The 15,910-nt window shown below is 42.7% G+C and overlaps 1 long non-coding RNA gene across 1 annotated transcript in view; it reads right to left on the reverse strand.

The window, feature by feature from the left end:
* The window catches only part of LOC149432672 (uncharacterized), a 91,657-nt gene that overhangs the window by 19,052 nt on the left and 56,695 nt on the right, over positions 1-15,910 (reverse strand). The window lies entirely within an intron of this gene.

Genomic DNA, 15,910 nt, shown 5'->3' on the forward strand with positions numbered 1-15,910 from the left:
GGTGGGAGGGAGGGGTAGTGGAAGGCTCTACCGGGTGGGGGGCAGGGGTGTTGTTGGTCAATGTCAGGCTCTCTCCATGGGGGACAGGAGTGTTGGTCAGTGTCCGTGGGGGCAGACGATTTTTGTGTTGCCTACGGCATCACAAAACCTAAGTGCACCACTGTCTACATGCACTCCATGATGGCTCCATTGCATTTCTCAGGGCGGGTTTTCCAGTGGTGACAACAGTGAACCATTCCCTTGTAAATTGTGTTGAAACTGCCACTTGTAGTTTTCATCTGAAGCCCAATGACAGGGTGACAAGGCAGGAGCACAGCTGGGAGACAGGGACAGAGCGTTGTCACCTCATAGCAGGAGGTGCCTGAACAAGGATCTCTATGGCAGGATCACTAGGGATTATTTTATCAAATGACTGTTAGAATAACATTACCCCGATAAAGGTTCTATGAGATTTTAGTGATCAGGTTTACCACGTATAGTGGACATCTAGAATGTTTGCTAAGGTATGGATCACTATTTTCATTTAATTTTTAAAAATGTGTAAATATTTCCTATCGTCTTGTACTTCCTGTGGAAAGTCCTATAATTAACACCAGAATTTGGGTTGTACTCAATGGGAATTTAGATGGTACAGAGTTGTAGAGGCTGGTGGTCCTTGGAGTCATGGACAATAGAACATCTTTGGTGATGCTCTGCATCTAGGCCACCTTCTCTCAACCTTTTTACCCCAGAAGAACCTCTGAAATTTTTTTAGGTCACAGAAGTCTTTCCAAAACCAGTTAATTGGGTGTCAATAGAAAAGATCCCCCTACATTGATGGTCAGAAGCAGGGGCAGACTGAAAAATCATGGGGCCCCCAGGCAATAGGGGATCGTGGTACCCCTGTGTCCTTGCCCAAACTCAAAGCACACCCAAAAAAGCCTATAAAAAGGTACCAGTGGTATTTCATGGGGCCCCCTACTGACCCCAGGCCCTCGGGCAGTGCCCGAGTGCTCGAATGGTCAGTCCGCCCCTGGACAGAAGGAATATTGCAACCCTTAAGCCTCATACACATGATGAGAATATTGGACGAATGACCGGACGAATGTATTCTTTTGTTTCTAAGCGTACGTGGTCTTGGTCACTCGATTTTATTTGTGGACGAATACTGTACTAATTAAGCAACAGTCGTTTGTTCTGGTATCGTACGAGAAAATTTTTTTTGTGCTTCTCCTTGTGGATAATTTCGCACGAACTGTCATGATCGGCTCTCGAAAGCTGTGTACTAATGATCATATTATCGGGCGATCACTGAAAAAGCAGTATTTTTCATCTAATTTTCTCATCGTGTGTACTAGGCTTTACAGTAGTGGTCAGATTGCCACCCTTACAGACCGTTATGAAGATAATCGGTGTCATGCTACTGACTTTGCCAAGTGGTGTTGGTCACAGAGCCATCAGTTGGATGGTGATTCAACCATAGCTCAAGGAACCACTAGCAACATCCAGAGGATCCCAACGGTTGTATGGATCCTTGGTTGACTATGGCTGGTCTAGGCATTTACCTTGATGAAGAACACAATTGGTGGAGCACTGGGCCCAATTATGAGTAGATATCTCAGTTTAAAGTCAAAGCCAGAACTTCAAAGACCTATGGGCCCAGATAGCTCCTTGGAATGTCAATGAGTATTTTATTGAACTCACTAACATCAACGGATAGCCAACCCGGATTGGGGGCTTCCATATGCAAGTGTGATGGTTTGTTCAAGTTGCCGGGCTACCAGCGATTTAACAGATCTAACTGAACAGCCACAATTCTACAGTTGTCTTTGGAAGAGGAGGTAAGTGGAAATCTTCCAGTGGGGACACATTTTATGGTGTCAAATTTCCATCACTTGGAGAGATTCCCTCTTCCTCCCATTGTGTCTACAAGACAGAGTAATGCTGACAAAACACTGTTAGATTGTCATTCGAACATTTGTAGTAAAATCATTAGTCAGAACATTCTTTCTTGTGATTGTTGAATTAACTCATTTCATTCGAAAGCCCTTAAAATTTCATCCAGACCTGCCATTTGAATGGACACCCAGATGCATTAAACAAATTTCATTACAATACAGCAATTTTCCCCATTTACAGTTAGAATTTTGTTCTTTCAAGCAAGATTTTCCATCCCGTTCCTTCAAATATTCTGGTCACTATGGTCAAAAACATATACTGTATCAGTTAGACCCCAATAACCATTATAGAAACTTCCAAAAATGAACGTTTGTGAACCAAATTCTACCAGTGCATGACCAGCCTAAAAGGAAAACAAATTAAAGCCTCTTTCACACCGGTGCTCCCTGTTCTATCTCATCAGTGGTCATTGACTTGTCCCCTCGTAAAGCTGAACCAGATTGAACTTGTTTATTTAATCTTTGTTGTTGCCACTGATTTTGTTTCCTATACCCTGTTCATCGGCTTGTTCCGCTTCCTGGCACTATATATACAGGTTGTGTCTCCTTCCAGCCACACTCCCTGATGATGTCTGCTGTGACGAAACGCATCTGGTCGGGTCAGCAGATGTGACATCACCATGCATGCCGAGACAGGAAGTGGGACTGTGTATCGAGATAGTGGCTGATTGGATGGCAATACTTATCTGTTTTGACAGCTTTTTATATTTTAATCTTTTGAGTGCATATTCATCTGTGGTCTACATAAATGTATATAACGGTCTTTATTACACTATGGGACTGTTTGAGTGTTTTATTACACTATGGGACCGTTTGAGTGCTTTATTACACTATGGGAACTTTTGAGCGCATTATTACACTATGGGAACTTTCATTACTGTCATCGGTATGCCTTTAAGGTAACATTTGATTTGGGCTAGCTGCCAGAGTATCTCAGTAGCAAGGCGTCCCGTTATTTTGAGTGCTTTATTACACAATGGGAACTTTTGAGTGCTTTATTACAGTATGGGAACTTTTCAGCGCTTTATTACACTATGGGACCGTTTGAGTGTTTTATTACACTATGGGACCGTTTGAGTGTTTTATTACACTATGGGAACTTTCATTTCTGTCATCGGTATGGCTTTAAGGTAACATTTGATTTGGGCTAGCTGCCAGAGTATCTCGGTAGCAAGGCGTCCAGTTATTTTGAGCGCTTTATTACACTATGGGAACTTTTGAGTGCTTTATTACACAATGGGAACTTTTGAGTGCTTTATTACACTATGGGAACTTTTGAGCGCTTTATTACACTATGGGAACTTTTGAGTGCTTTATTACACAATGGGAACTTTTGAACGCTTTATTACACTATGGGAACTTTTGAGCGCTTTATTACACTATGGGAACTTTCATTACTGTCATCGGTATGCCTTTAAGGTAACATTTGATTTGGGCTAGCTGCCAGAGTATCTCAGTAGCAAGGTGTCCCGTTATTTTGAGTGCTTTATTACACAATGGGAACTTTTGAGTGCTTTATTACAGTATGGGAACTTTTCAGCGCTTTATTACACTATGGGAACTTTTGAGCGCTTTATTACACAATGGGAACTTTTGAGTGCTTTATTACACTATGGGAACTTTTGAGCGCTTTATTACACAATGGGAACTTTTGAGCGCTTTATTACACTATGGGAACTTTTGAGCGCTTTATTACACAATGGGAACTTTTGAGCGCTTTATTACACTATGGGAACTTTTTGAGCGCTTTATTACACAATGAGAACTTTTGAGCGCTTTATTTGGGCTGATTTGGGCTAGCTGCCAAAGTATCTCAGCAGCAAGGCGTCCAGTTATTTTGAGCGCTTTATTACACTATGGGAACTTTTATTACTGTCATCGGTTCGCCTTTAAGGTAACATTTGATTTGGGCTAGCTGCCAGAGTATCTCACTAGCAAGGCGTCCAGTTATTTTGAGCACTTTATGACCATATCTCCATACACGTCGCATACCCTCTGGTAAGGTATTTCATGAGCACTTGAGGTGATCACGTGGTGATTGGGGTGTTCCTCTTAGTTTGTTTTGGTGGAAGCCTCTTTTGAAGAATCTTTTTCAGTCTTCTACATTGACATTGGGACCTCTGTGAACGTTCTAATTTTGTATTTTGGGTTAATCTTCTTTTACGGACACTCATTATTAGTCTGAAAATTATAATTATTTTGTTCCTTATTTAATTTTCTTAGCGCTTCACTGCTGTATAATAATTTTGAGGTTTTGGTATCACAAATCTTAGCGGCAGCTGCTTTTTTCCAATCTTCCAAGCGTGGGGCTGCTCTCCATACACCAGTCCCTATGGATGGCTGGATGTAAGCAGACTTGTGCCCACCTATATCTGCCCATAACAGGTTAGTAAAACTGGATTGGATACAAACTTTTTACATTTGGTCCAACATACTTGAATGGGTTCAGATGTGGGTGGATACAGCAAGATGCATGACCTTTTTTTTCCAGCCACCAGTAGGGACATATTGCACATCATGGGTAAAAAAAAAAAAATGGGCTGATGGAATAGCCACGTGGAAGAAGCCTAAAAACAAGGTTCTGACCCAGTGGTTGTCAACTTTTGAGCTAAAGGGGACCTCAAATGTGGCCTCTGACATAACCAAAGGAGTCAAACACAATGCTCGATATGTGTAATGACTGTCAAGTTGCACAGTGTGGACGTGCTACAATGTTGGCTGGGGATATGCTGCAGAAGACAATATGAAACTGGAAACATCTTACATGAGGCTAGTAGAGATTATTATTATTATTATTCAGGATTTATATAGTGCCAACGGTTTGCTCAGCGCTTTACATTATAGTGGGAGACAATACAGTAACAATACAGTTCGATACAAAAGGGATTTGAGGGCCCTGCTCCTTGGAGCTTACAATCTAGGAGGGCGGGGTGAATGGTACAGTAGGTAGTCACTGTCGGGGATGGAGTGGTTGGAAGAGTGGAGGATTCCAGAATTAGCAGAGGGCAGGATAGGCTTCCCTGAAGAGAAAGGTTTTCAGTGATCGCCGAAAGGCAAGTATACAGTAGTAGGTGATAATCTGATAGATTGGGGTAGGGAGTTCCAGAGGATGGGTGATGCCCTGGAGAAGTCTTGGAGACGAGCATGGAAGAAGGAGATAAGGGAGCTAGAGAGTAGGAGGTCTTGCGAGGAGCAGAGTGTACGGTTTGGGTGATATTTAGAGATAAGATTGCTTATGTAAGTTGGGGCAGTGTTGTGGACAGCTTTATATGTCATTCCTAGAGTTTTGAATGTTATCCGTTGGGCAACTGGGAGCCAGTGGAAGGATTGGCAGAGAGGGGAGGCGGATACAGATGGTTAGTGAGGTTGATGAGTCTGGCAGCGTTCATGATAGACTGGAGGGGGGATAGTCTACGATGAGGTAGGCCAATGAGGAGGGAGTTACAGTAGTTGAGGACTGATATGACAAGTGAGTGAATAAGTTGCTTAGTGGTTTCCGAGGTTAGGAATGGTCGTATCTTGGAGACGTTGTGGAGGTGAAGTCTACAAAAGTTTGTCAGCGATTGGATCTGGGGCTGGAAGGACAGATGGGAGTCTAGGATTACACCTAGTACTCAAGTATGAGGGGATGGACTGAGGATAGTGTTAGAGATAGTTATGGTGAAGTCAGTGGAGGTGGCGCGGGCTGGAGGGAAAACTAGGAGCTCAGTTTTGGAGAGGTTGAGTTTGAGGAAGTGGAGTGACATCCAAGCCGATATGTCGCTTAGTAGGCTAGCAGGTGGAAACTGAAGGGGTGAGGTGAGATGTAGACAGATAGATTTGCATGTCATCAGCATAGAGATGGTAGTGGAAGCCGTGGGAGTTTATCAAGTGACCAAGGGAGGAGGTGTAGATGGAGAAGAGAAGGGGTCCAAGGACAGAATCTTGGGGGGACCCCTACAGAGATAAATACTAATATTCTAATCAATGTTTCCACTACAGACTGCTGAGGTCCGAGGGCCGCACATCGTACAACAAAGGCCACAGGTCGGGCACTAGGGTTCCAACCCATTTCCACTCTATTGAGAACTAAAACAAAAGAGGTTTTGGTCATAGACTTCAGAGTATCAGATGTTGGATTTTCAGCAGCTAGAAATCATGATACTTGTACTGTAGCGGTTGGACTCCTATCTAATGGTATTTAATGTTTGAAGTGAACTTTAATTTAAGGTGAGTTGTTGACCTTGTAGCATCCATCAGGGCACACACTTCCGGGCCCTCAGACAGCAGACCAATTAATGTTACGTCCATTAAGCGATGCGATGAATGCACTTTACTTATCCAAGCTAAATCATCTTTATAATAACTTGGTGCCTTATGAATCAAAGATGAAGTATGGGTCTGAAAATCCCGGCTCAGAGGACTTACAGTAAGTACAGTAGCTCTGGGTAAAGCCAACAAGGAATTTTCAATCAGATGACATCAGCATGCTGATATCCTTCTTCCCCTCCCAGCATCATACTGATAGAAATATAATGAATTCATAAAGCCCAACTGAACTTGCAAAATGGGTGCAATGACACAAAAAGTGTGCAAAGTCTTACAGTTGATTTTATGTAGAAAGCAGGAACATCACAAGTGGAAAATCGGTGGTCTCTCTGCAGAGTTCCAACATGATTGCTGTTGTGTTAGAGCTCAGAACTCTCCAATTAGCAAGGCTCATAGCCCCCTGCTAGTTGGTTTCTCTGCAGAGGTCCAACATGACCACTGCTGGGTGTCAGAGTTTAGAGCTCACCAATTAGCAAGGTTCATGGCCCCTGCTGGTTGGTTTCTCTGCAGAGGTCGAACATGCCCACTGCTACCTCAGAGCTTAGACCTCTCCAATTAGCAAGGCTCATGCCATACTGCTGGTTGGTCTCTCTGCAGAGGTCCAAAGTGCCCACTGCTGGGTCAGAGCTTAGACCTCTTTAATTGGCAAGGCTCCTGCCACACTGCTGGTTGGTCTGTCTGCAGAGGTCCTACATGCCCACTGCTGGGTCAGACCTTAGAGCTCTCTAAATGGCAAGGCTCATGCCACACTGCTGGTTGGTCTCTCTGCAGAGGTCCTACATGCCCACTGCTACATCAGAGCTTAGAGCTCTCCAATTATCAAGGCTCATACCACCCTGCTGGTTGGTCTCTCTGCAGAGGTCCTACATGCCCACTGTTGGGTCGAAGCTTAGAGCTCTCCAATTAGCAAGGGTCATTACCCCTGCTGGTTGGTCTCTCTGCAGAGGTTGAACATGCCCACTGCTGGATCAGAGATTAGAGCTCTCCATTTAGCAAGGCTCATGCCATACTGTTGGTTGGTCTCTCTGCAAAGATCCAACATGCCCACTGCCACATCAGAGATTAGCGCTCTCCAATTAGCAAGTTTCAGTCCCCCTGGTGGTTGGTCTCTCTGCAGAGGTCCAACATGCCCACCGCTGGGTCAGAGCATACAGCTCTCCAATCAGCAAGGTTCGTGCCTTTCCCTGCTGATCGGAGAGCTCTAGCCCTGACTCAGCAGGATCTGTGTTGAATTTCTGCCGCTGCTTTCAAACACGGCTTGCCAAATTTTCAGCCTAACCTGGAACATTTTGGTAAAACTTTGCTGGTCAGCAAAATGCATTGGTGTCAGCGGGGAAGGTGACACTGAGGTAGTGTTTGGTGATTTTTAACCCCTTTAAGGTGGCATCACAGAGGTGGGCTTTCTTCTCTGGCACCACAAATATACGGCGTGTGTAGTAGGCGCGTTATACAGCGTGGAGGGCGTGGTCTCGGACTGGCAATCGGAAACGGGGAACACTACCACATGATCACCATGATTTTGACAATTATTAAATGCTACATTACAAAATAATGAAGTAAATGCATTTTTACACATATTGTTATTATTTTATTTTTTTTTCTGCTTTTTTGCCTTGCAGTTCAGTTCAAGGATCAATAAAATAATATGAGGCATATACGTTTTTTCTTTTTTAAGCTTGACTTTTTTTTTCTTTATTATAGATTGCTGCATAAAATCATGGGACTCCTACTTCCAGAGGGTCATTAAACTCTACAGTACACAATAATTAAATAAAATTATTTTTTACACATTTTATTATATTATGATGCCTTTAATTTTATATTTGTAAGCTTTACAGTTCAGTTTTCAGGATCAATATAACTTTTTCTGTTTTCTTTATTATTTTGGAGCCGTTGCACAAAGTCCAAACTATGAGAAGGTTATTACGTTATGTTGCACATTAATAAAGTAAATGCATTTTTAAACATTTTGTTCATATATTATGATGTCTTTAAATTGTTGGGTTTTTTTTTATTTTTTGTGTGACCGCAGTTTAGAATCAATACAATTTTTTTCTTTCTAAATTCTTTTTTTTTTTTACATGACATGCAGTTAATTTTTAAGGATCAATACAACTTTTCTGCTTTCTATATTTTGTGTTTTTATTTTTTTTTGTTTTAGTGTGATATGCTCATCAGCTTTAAGGATCAATACAACTTATTTTTTTAATAAATTCTTTTTTTTTTACATGACATGCAGTTAAGCTTTAAGGATCAATACAACTTTTCTGCTTTCTATATTCTGTGTTTTTATTTTTTTTTTGAGTGTGACACACTCATCAGCTTTAAGGATTAATTCAACTACATCTCTTTCTACATTCTTTTTTTCTCCAAGCATGACATGTAGGTCAGTTTTAAGGTTGAATGCAACTTTTTTTCTTTCTTTTTTCTTTGCTTTTTTTTTTGTCATTTTTTTTTCAAGCATGACATGCAGTTCAGCTTTAAGAATAAATGCAACTTTTTTCTTTCTGTATTCTTTTTTTTATTGTTTTTTCAAGCTTGGCGTGCAGTGCAGCTTTAAGGATCAATACAACATTTTTTTTCTTTGTATATTGTGTTTTTATTTATTTATTTATTTATTTATTTATTTTTGAGCATGACATGCAGCTGAGCTTTAAGGTGCAATCCAAATTTTTTCATTTCTATATTCTTCTTTTTTTTTCTTTTTTTTCCAAGCATGAAATGTAGGTCAGCGCTAGGGATCAATACAACTTTCTTTTCTATCTATATTCTTTGTTTTGTTTTTTTGTTTTATTTTGTTTTTTTTTTTTGTTCACGTATGGAATGCAGTTCAGCTTTAAGGATCAATACAACTTTTTTTCTTTCTATATTCTGTGTTTTTATTTTTTGTATTATTTTTTTTTCTAGTGTGAAATGCTCATTCAGCTTTTTTTTTTTCTATATTTTTTTCACAAGCAGGACATGCAGTTCAGCTTTAAGGATCAATACAACTTTTCTTTTCTTTGCATATTCTGTGTTTTTGTTATTTGTTTATTTTTTGAGCATGACATACAGCTCAGCTTTAAGGGGCAATCCATCTTTTTTTTTTTCCCTCCAAGTATGACATGCAGGTCAGTGCTAAGGATCAATACAACTTTATTTTCTTTCCATATTCTTTGTTTTTTTTTCCGTTTTTCATTCGAGCATGGAATGCAGTTCAGCTTTAAGGATCAATACAACTTTTTTCTTTCTTTTCTTTTTCGAGTATGACATGCTGAACTGCTTTAAGGATCGATACAACTTTTTTTTTCTTTTTATATTCTTTGTTTTTTATTTATTCATTTATTTATTTTCGAGCACTTCATGCAGTGCAGCTTTAAGAATCGATACAACTTTTTTTTTCTTTCTATATTCTATATTTTTTATTTATTTACTTACTTATTTATTTATTTTCGAGCACGGCGTGCAGTGCAGCTTTAAGAATCGATACAACTTTTTTTTTCTTTCTATATTCTATATTTTTTATTTATTTACTTATTTATTTTCGAGCACGGCGTGCAGTGCAGCTTTAAGAATTGATACAACTTTTTTTTCTCTTTCTATATTCTATGTTTTTTATTTATTTACTTATTTATTTATTTTCGAGCATGGCGTGCAGTGCAGCTTTAAGGATCGATGCAACTTTTTTTTTTTCTTTCTATATTCTTTGTTTTTTATTTATTTGGTTTTCAAGCATGGCGTGCAGTGCAGCTTTAAGGATCATTACAACTTTTTTTTTTTTCTTTCTGTATTCTTTGGTTTTTTATTTATTTATTTATTTTCGAGCACGGCGTGCAGTGCAGCTTTAAGGATCGATACAACTTTTTTTTTTCTTTCTGTATTCTTTGTTTTTTTCTTTGTTTATTTATTTATTTTCGAGCATGGCGTGCAGTGCAGCTTTAAGGATTGATGCAACTTTTTTTTTTCCTTTCTATATTCTTGTTTTTTATTAATTACTTATTTATTTATTTATTTTCGAGCACGACATGCAGTGCAGCTTTAAGGATCGATGCAACTTTTTTTTTTCTTTCTGTATTCTTTGTTTTTTATTTATTTATTTTCGAGCATGGCGTGCAGCGCAGCTTTAAGGATCATTACAACTTTTTTTTTTCTTTCTGTATTCTTTGTTTTTTTATTTTTTTATTTATGTATTTTCGAGCACGGCGTGCAGTGCAGCTTTAAGGATCAATACGGCTTTTTTTTCTTTTGTTTGTCCTTGTTATGCTTTCATTGGAAATTGTTATAGTAGTATTGTATATGCGGTTTGCTTGCTCAGTACATACAAACTATTTTTTTTTTTGTATATTATCCTTTTTTATTTTTGTGCTTTTTTTTGTCCCTGGCATAGGGGAAAATTAAAATGTTTGTGTACAAAAAACCCTCTTTAAAAAAAAAAAAAAAAAAAAAAAAAAAAAAAAAAAAAAGGAATCTTAAAAAAAAAAAATAGAAATGCATTAAATCCCCATAAAGATGAACATTTTTTTGCGGTATAAAAAAGCACAATAAACAGAAAGGTGTCAGTTAACCTAAAAACACTTTTTTTGTTATGAAAATAAGCACTCGCACGTTAATTTCCTCGCTTTCACAACGCACGGTCATGACCTCTGGATGTCACCATCCCATTCCTACGGATCTCATTTATCACTGCTATCTCCTCATAATGGATGGAAATTTTTCTCCCCCCCCCCACCTCGGCTTCCTGAGAATTGTTCATTTTCCATGTTGACTCCGCCTGTTGCGGATGAACTCCCGGCAGGTACAAAATACGGAAATGGGAGTTCTATAACCTGCTAAAGGATTTCCATTCCTGTCTATCCAGTTCTCCAATAGACACAGCTCTGCCACACAGTACAGCCAGTAGAATAAAACACGAGCTACAGTTAAAGAAAAAAAGCTGCATCCCCAGCCTGCTGATTGGACAGGGGAAGAGCAGCCTTATGGTTATCTCTCTGCTCTCTCCTCCAATCAGCATGTCACCTATGTTTAGCTGGGCCATTGGGGGTGGGTGGTAAAAGTGCACTGATGGGCACTGATAGGCTGCACTGATGAGGCGGCACTGGTGGGGATTGATGAGGAGGCACTGATGGTGCTGCACTGAGATGCAGCATTGATAGTTGGCAATGATGGGCAGTGATAGGCGACACTGACTGACAGCGCTGCTGGGCACTGATGGGTGGCACTGCTGAGCGGCAATGATGGGTGGCACTGCTGGGCACTGATGGGTGGCACTGCTGGGCACTGATGGGTGGCACTGCTGAGCGGAACTGATGGGTGGCACTGCTGAGCGGTACTGATGGGTGGCACTGCTGAGCGGTACTGATGGGTGGCACAGCTGAGCAGCAATGATGGGTGGCACTGCTGAGTGGCACTGATGGGTGGCACTGCTGAGCGGCAATGATGGGTGGCACTGCTGGGCACTGATGTGTGACACTGCTGGGCACTGATGGGTGGCACTGATGGGCAATGATGGGTGGCACTGCTGGGCGGCACTGCTGAGCGGCACTGATGGGTGGCACTGCTGAGCGGCAGTGATGGGTGGCACTGCTGAGCGGCAATGATGGGTGACACTGCTGGGCACTGATGGGCGGCACTGCTGGGCGGCACTGCTGAGCGGCACTGATGGGTGGCACTGCTGAGCGGCACTGATGGGTGGCACTGATGGGCACTGCTGGGAACTTTTGGGGCTGCACTGATAATCAGTGCAGATGTCCTCAGTGACACTTTCCGGATAATCGGCAGTACTTTCCTTACGCTGTGACACCGGTAACCAGCAACTGTCTGTACTCTGTGATCTGCTGTGCCATGGGACACAGCTGATCACATGGTAAAAGGCTGCCGTGATTGGCCTTTTACCTTGTCATGTGATCAGCTCCTTAGGGCACAGTGATCACAGACAGCGCTGGGGGCGTTCTGGGTGGACGTCACATGACACCCTTCCAGAACTGGACAACCACACTGCAGCCATCATTCTGCTATAGGCCAGTTGTCAAATGGTCAGTAGAAGTCTATGGAAATTGTTGTCCTCTTTCCCAACCCTGATGAAGGGAGGGAGACGCCCCTGAAACGCGTTGTATGTTCTCTTGCACCTTCCAGTTGGGCGAAAGTAATATGATTTCAGTTGTAAGCTCTTCTACTGTCCCGCATGCAGGACCTTCGTTGTGCTTCCAGAAAACGCACCCAAGCCGCCCAACTTAGGAGAAGTCTATAGGAAGTCCATGTTGTCTCGTTTCCCAACCCTGATGAAGGGAGGACAAAGCCCCCGAAACGTGTTTTTTTTTTTTTTTGCAACTTCCCGATGTGCTAAACAAAACTGTATTGGACTTAGGCTGCTTCCACACCTTCGTGTTTCCTGAACGCACGGCAAAACGTGCATTTCGGAAACATGCCGCAAAACGCGAGTCCCGCTTGCGAGGCCATGAATTGTTAATGCGGTTGGCAGATGGATGACAAACTGGCTGCAAAGGCGCCAAAATGTGTGTTGAAAAATGAACGGCATGCCACGCCCAAATCTGCAGCTTCTTTTGCGCATTTGTTGTGCATTGAAGTGAATGGGCTGCCCCATACACGTAGGGTGCAAAACGCATGCTACGCCATGTGTGAATGGGGACTTAAGGGTGAGATTGGGGGGGTAACATGCGTTGTGGGCAGCAACATGCGTTGTGGTCGCAGCAAGAATGATGCCCCCTGTTGCTTCCGGCAGGGAATAGAACCCTCTGAATGGCGCAAAGCCCCACAACCACGGGTGATGCACACGGTTGCAGCGCGCTAGTGTGGGGGTCAGGGGCGGACTGACCATTTGGAAACTCGGGAAAAATGAACTGGAACACACCAAAAACGCATAGAAAATGCACCGGAACGCACATGTCCCTATTTATATTGAAGAAAGAGAGGGTGGAATATGAACCGAAACGCATCATAAATGCACCGAAACACCTCAAAATGCACAAAAAATGCACCGGAACGTGCCAAAAATGCATTAGAATGCACATGTCCCTATTCTTATTGAAGAAAGAGGGGGAAAATTAACTGGAACGCATCAAAAATGCACTGGAACGCACATGTCCCTATTTATATTGAAGAGAGGGGGGAAGTGAAGCGGAACGCATCAAAAACGCACCAAAATGCATCAAAAACACGCCTAAAATGCACTGGAACGCACATGTCCCTACTTATATTGAAGAGAGGAGGGGAAAATGAACTGGAACGCATCAAAAACGCACCAAAATGCATCAAAAATGTGCCTGAAATGCACTGGAACGCACATGTCCCTACTTATATTAAAGAAAAAGGGGAAAAAACGCACCAAAACACGTCAATAACGCATAAAAATTGCACAGGAACATGCCAAAAACGCACTGGAACGCACATGTCCTTACTTATATTGAAGCAAAAAGGGGAACAAATTAACCGGAACGCAACAAAAACACACCAAAACACATAAAAAATGCACCTAAAATGCACCGGAACGCACATGTCCTTACTTATATTGAAGAAAAAAGGGGAAAAAATGAACCAGAAGGCATCAAAAACGTGCACGCAGAAATGAATCAGGAACGCACGTGGACAACGTTTCTATGGCGTGTGCCCTGAAAGCCCCACAAACGCAGGTAGAAGTCGCACATTTTTTGCGCGACAACCGCACAAAAACGCCCTTGACGAAACGCGCTCGGCTCGGTACATGAGCTACTAGCGCGTTGCGGGACTGGAGGGAGGCCCATTCACATGAATGGCAAGGCTCCAAAAACCTGCTAAAAACCACGCAAGAAAAGTCGGTGCGGTTGGGCGAACGTGGCCCCTCCACCGTATCTGTGCTTCTCCCACTCTCTCCGCGCTCCTTCGGCTGGCCATACACGGCTTAAATTTTGGCAGACTGAGCAAGTTGTTCGGTGGGCTGCCGCGTCGCTCGTTAGATTTATGTAACATAACAACCAGGGGCGGACTGACAACTCATGGGGCCCCCAGGCAATAGGGGATCATGGGGCCCCTGTGCCCTTGCCCAAACTCAAAAAAGCATATGAAAAAGGTACCAGGGGCATCTCATGGGGCCCCTTACTGACCCGAGTTTCCAAATGGTCAGTCCGCCCCTGATTCTCTTGCTGATCTGTCAAAGTTTATTTCAGTTTGGCAGAACAAGGTCTTCATCTGTCTTCGAAATCCTCCTTTCATTAATTTGATAAACCTCCATCATCTTCCATCTAGGAAACCAGAACCTCCAGTGGGAAGGTTTTGTTTGATTGGAATTCATCAGGTACAACAATTGCAATTCTCCCTTTTAATATATATAGATATTATATTACCCCCCACCCCCAATACATGTTGTCTAAAAATCATTGTAATCAATAAAGCTTTGGGGGGGAAAAAATCATAAAAAAATACTTATCTTGATCCTGGCATCCGAGACATTGGTGACATTACTATTGGGAGATAGGCAGGGGCGGACTGACAACTCATGGGGCCCCCGGGCAATAGAGGATCATGGGGCCCCTGTGTCCTTGCCCAAACTCAAAAAAGCCTATGAAAAAGGTACCAGGGCCATCTCATGGGGCCCCCTACTGTCCCCGGGCCCTCGGGCAGTGCTCGAGTTTCCAAATGGTCAGTCTGCCCCTGGCAGAGAGACTGCTGCTTCCACACAGAGAGCATGGGTCCTTCTTTTTTACAATTTGACTGAATTCTGAAAATTCAAATTAAATAAACTAATCGAATTTAATGAATTTAAGAGGAACAGAAGGAGAAGGCAAGAGAAAATATATTAATAGAATAGAAACGAATGGAATGTAGCCACCTTCCAAAGAGATTTACTGATTGGAGGCTTTTTTCCCCGAATGAATGTTCCATTTTGATGGGCAATAGGGAAATACCTCATTATGGCCATTAGATGGAACTGAGGAGTTACAGAGGTCTTTGTTACCAATGGTTACATTGTTCATTCCCTCTGGTGTTCTCAGGAATTGTTACATTGTATCTCTTGCATTAATTTCCTGAGCTCCTCGGCTCCATGTCCTTTCATTAGTGAAATACCGCATTATGGCCACTAGATGGAGCGGAGGAGCGCAGGAGATACATCCATGTAACAAGAGCTAGAATGGAACACTTCTGGAGAACACTGGAGGGAATGAGCAAAGTCATGTGATCAGGGGCGGACTGACAACTCATGGGGCCCCCGGGGAATAGGGGATCATGGGGCCCCTGTATCCTTGCCCAAACTCAAAAAAGCCTATGAAAAAGGTACCAGGGGCATCTCATGGGGCCCCCTACTGACCCCGGGCCCTCGGGCAGTGCCTGAGTTTCCAAATGGTCAGTCCGCCCCTGATAACAACCAACCTGAGCTTTCCAATCACTGTATCCAATCCGGTGAGCCCTTCTACCAATCAGGCGGCCCTTTTACCAATCAGGCGGCCCTTCTACCAATCAGGTGGGCCGTTCTACCAATCAGGTGGCCCTTCTACCAATCAGGTGAGCCCTTCTACCAATCAGGCAGCCCTTCTACCAATCAGGCGGCCCTTCTACCAATCAGGTTGGCCCTTCTACCAATCAGGTGGCCCTTCTACCAATCAGGCGGCCCTTCTACCAATCAGGTTGGCCCTTCTACCAATCAGGTGAGCCCTTCTACCAATCAGGCGGCCCTTCTACCAATCAGGCGGCCCTTC

This window comes from Staurois parvus, unplaced genomic scaffold, assembly GCF_062004578.1.
Source record: "Staurois parvus isolate SC_StPar_1 unplaced genomic scaffold, SC_StPar_1.0 ptg002113l, whole genome shotgun sequence".
Classification (NCBI taxonomy): Eukaryota; Metazoa; Chordata; class Amphibia; order Anura; family Ranidae; genus Staurois; species Staurois parvus.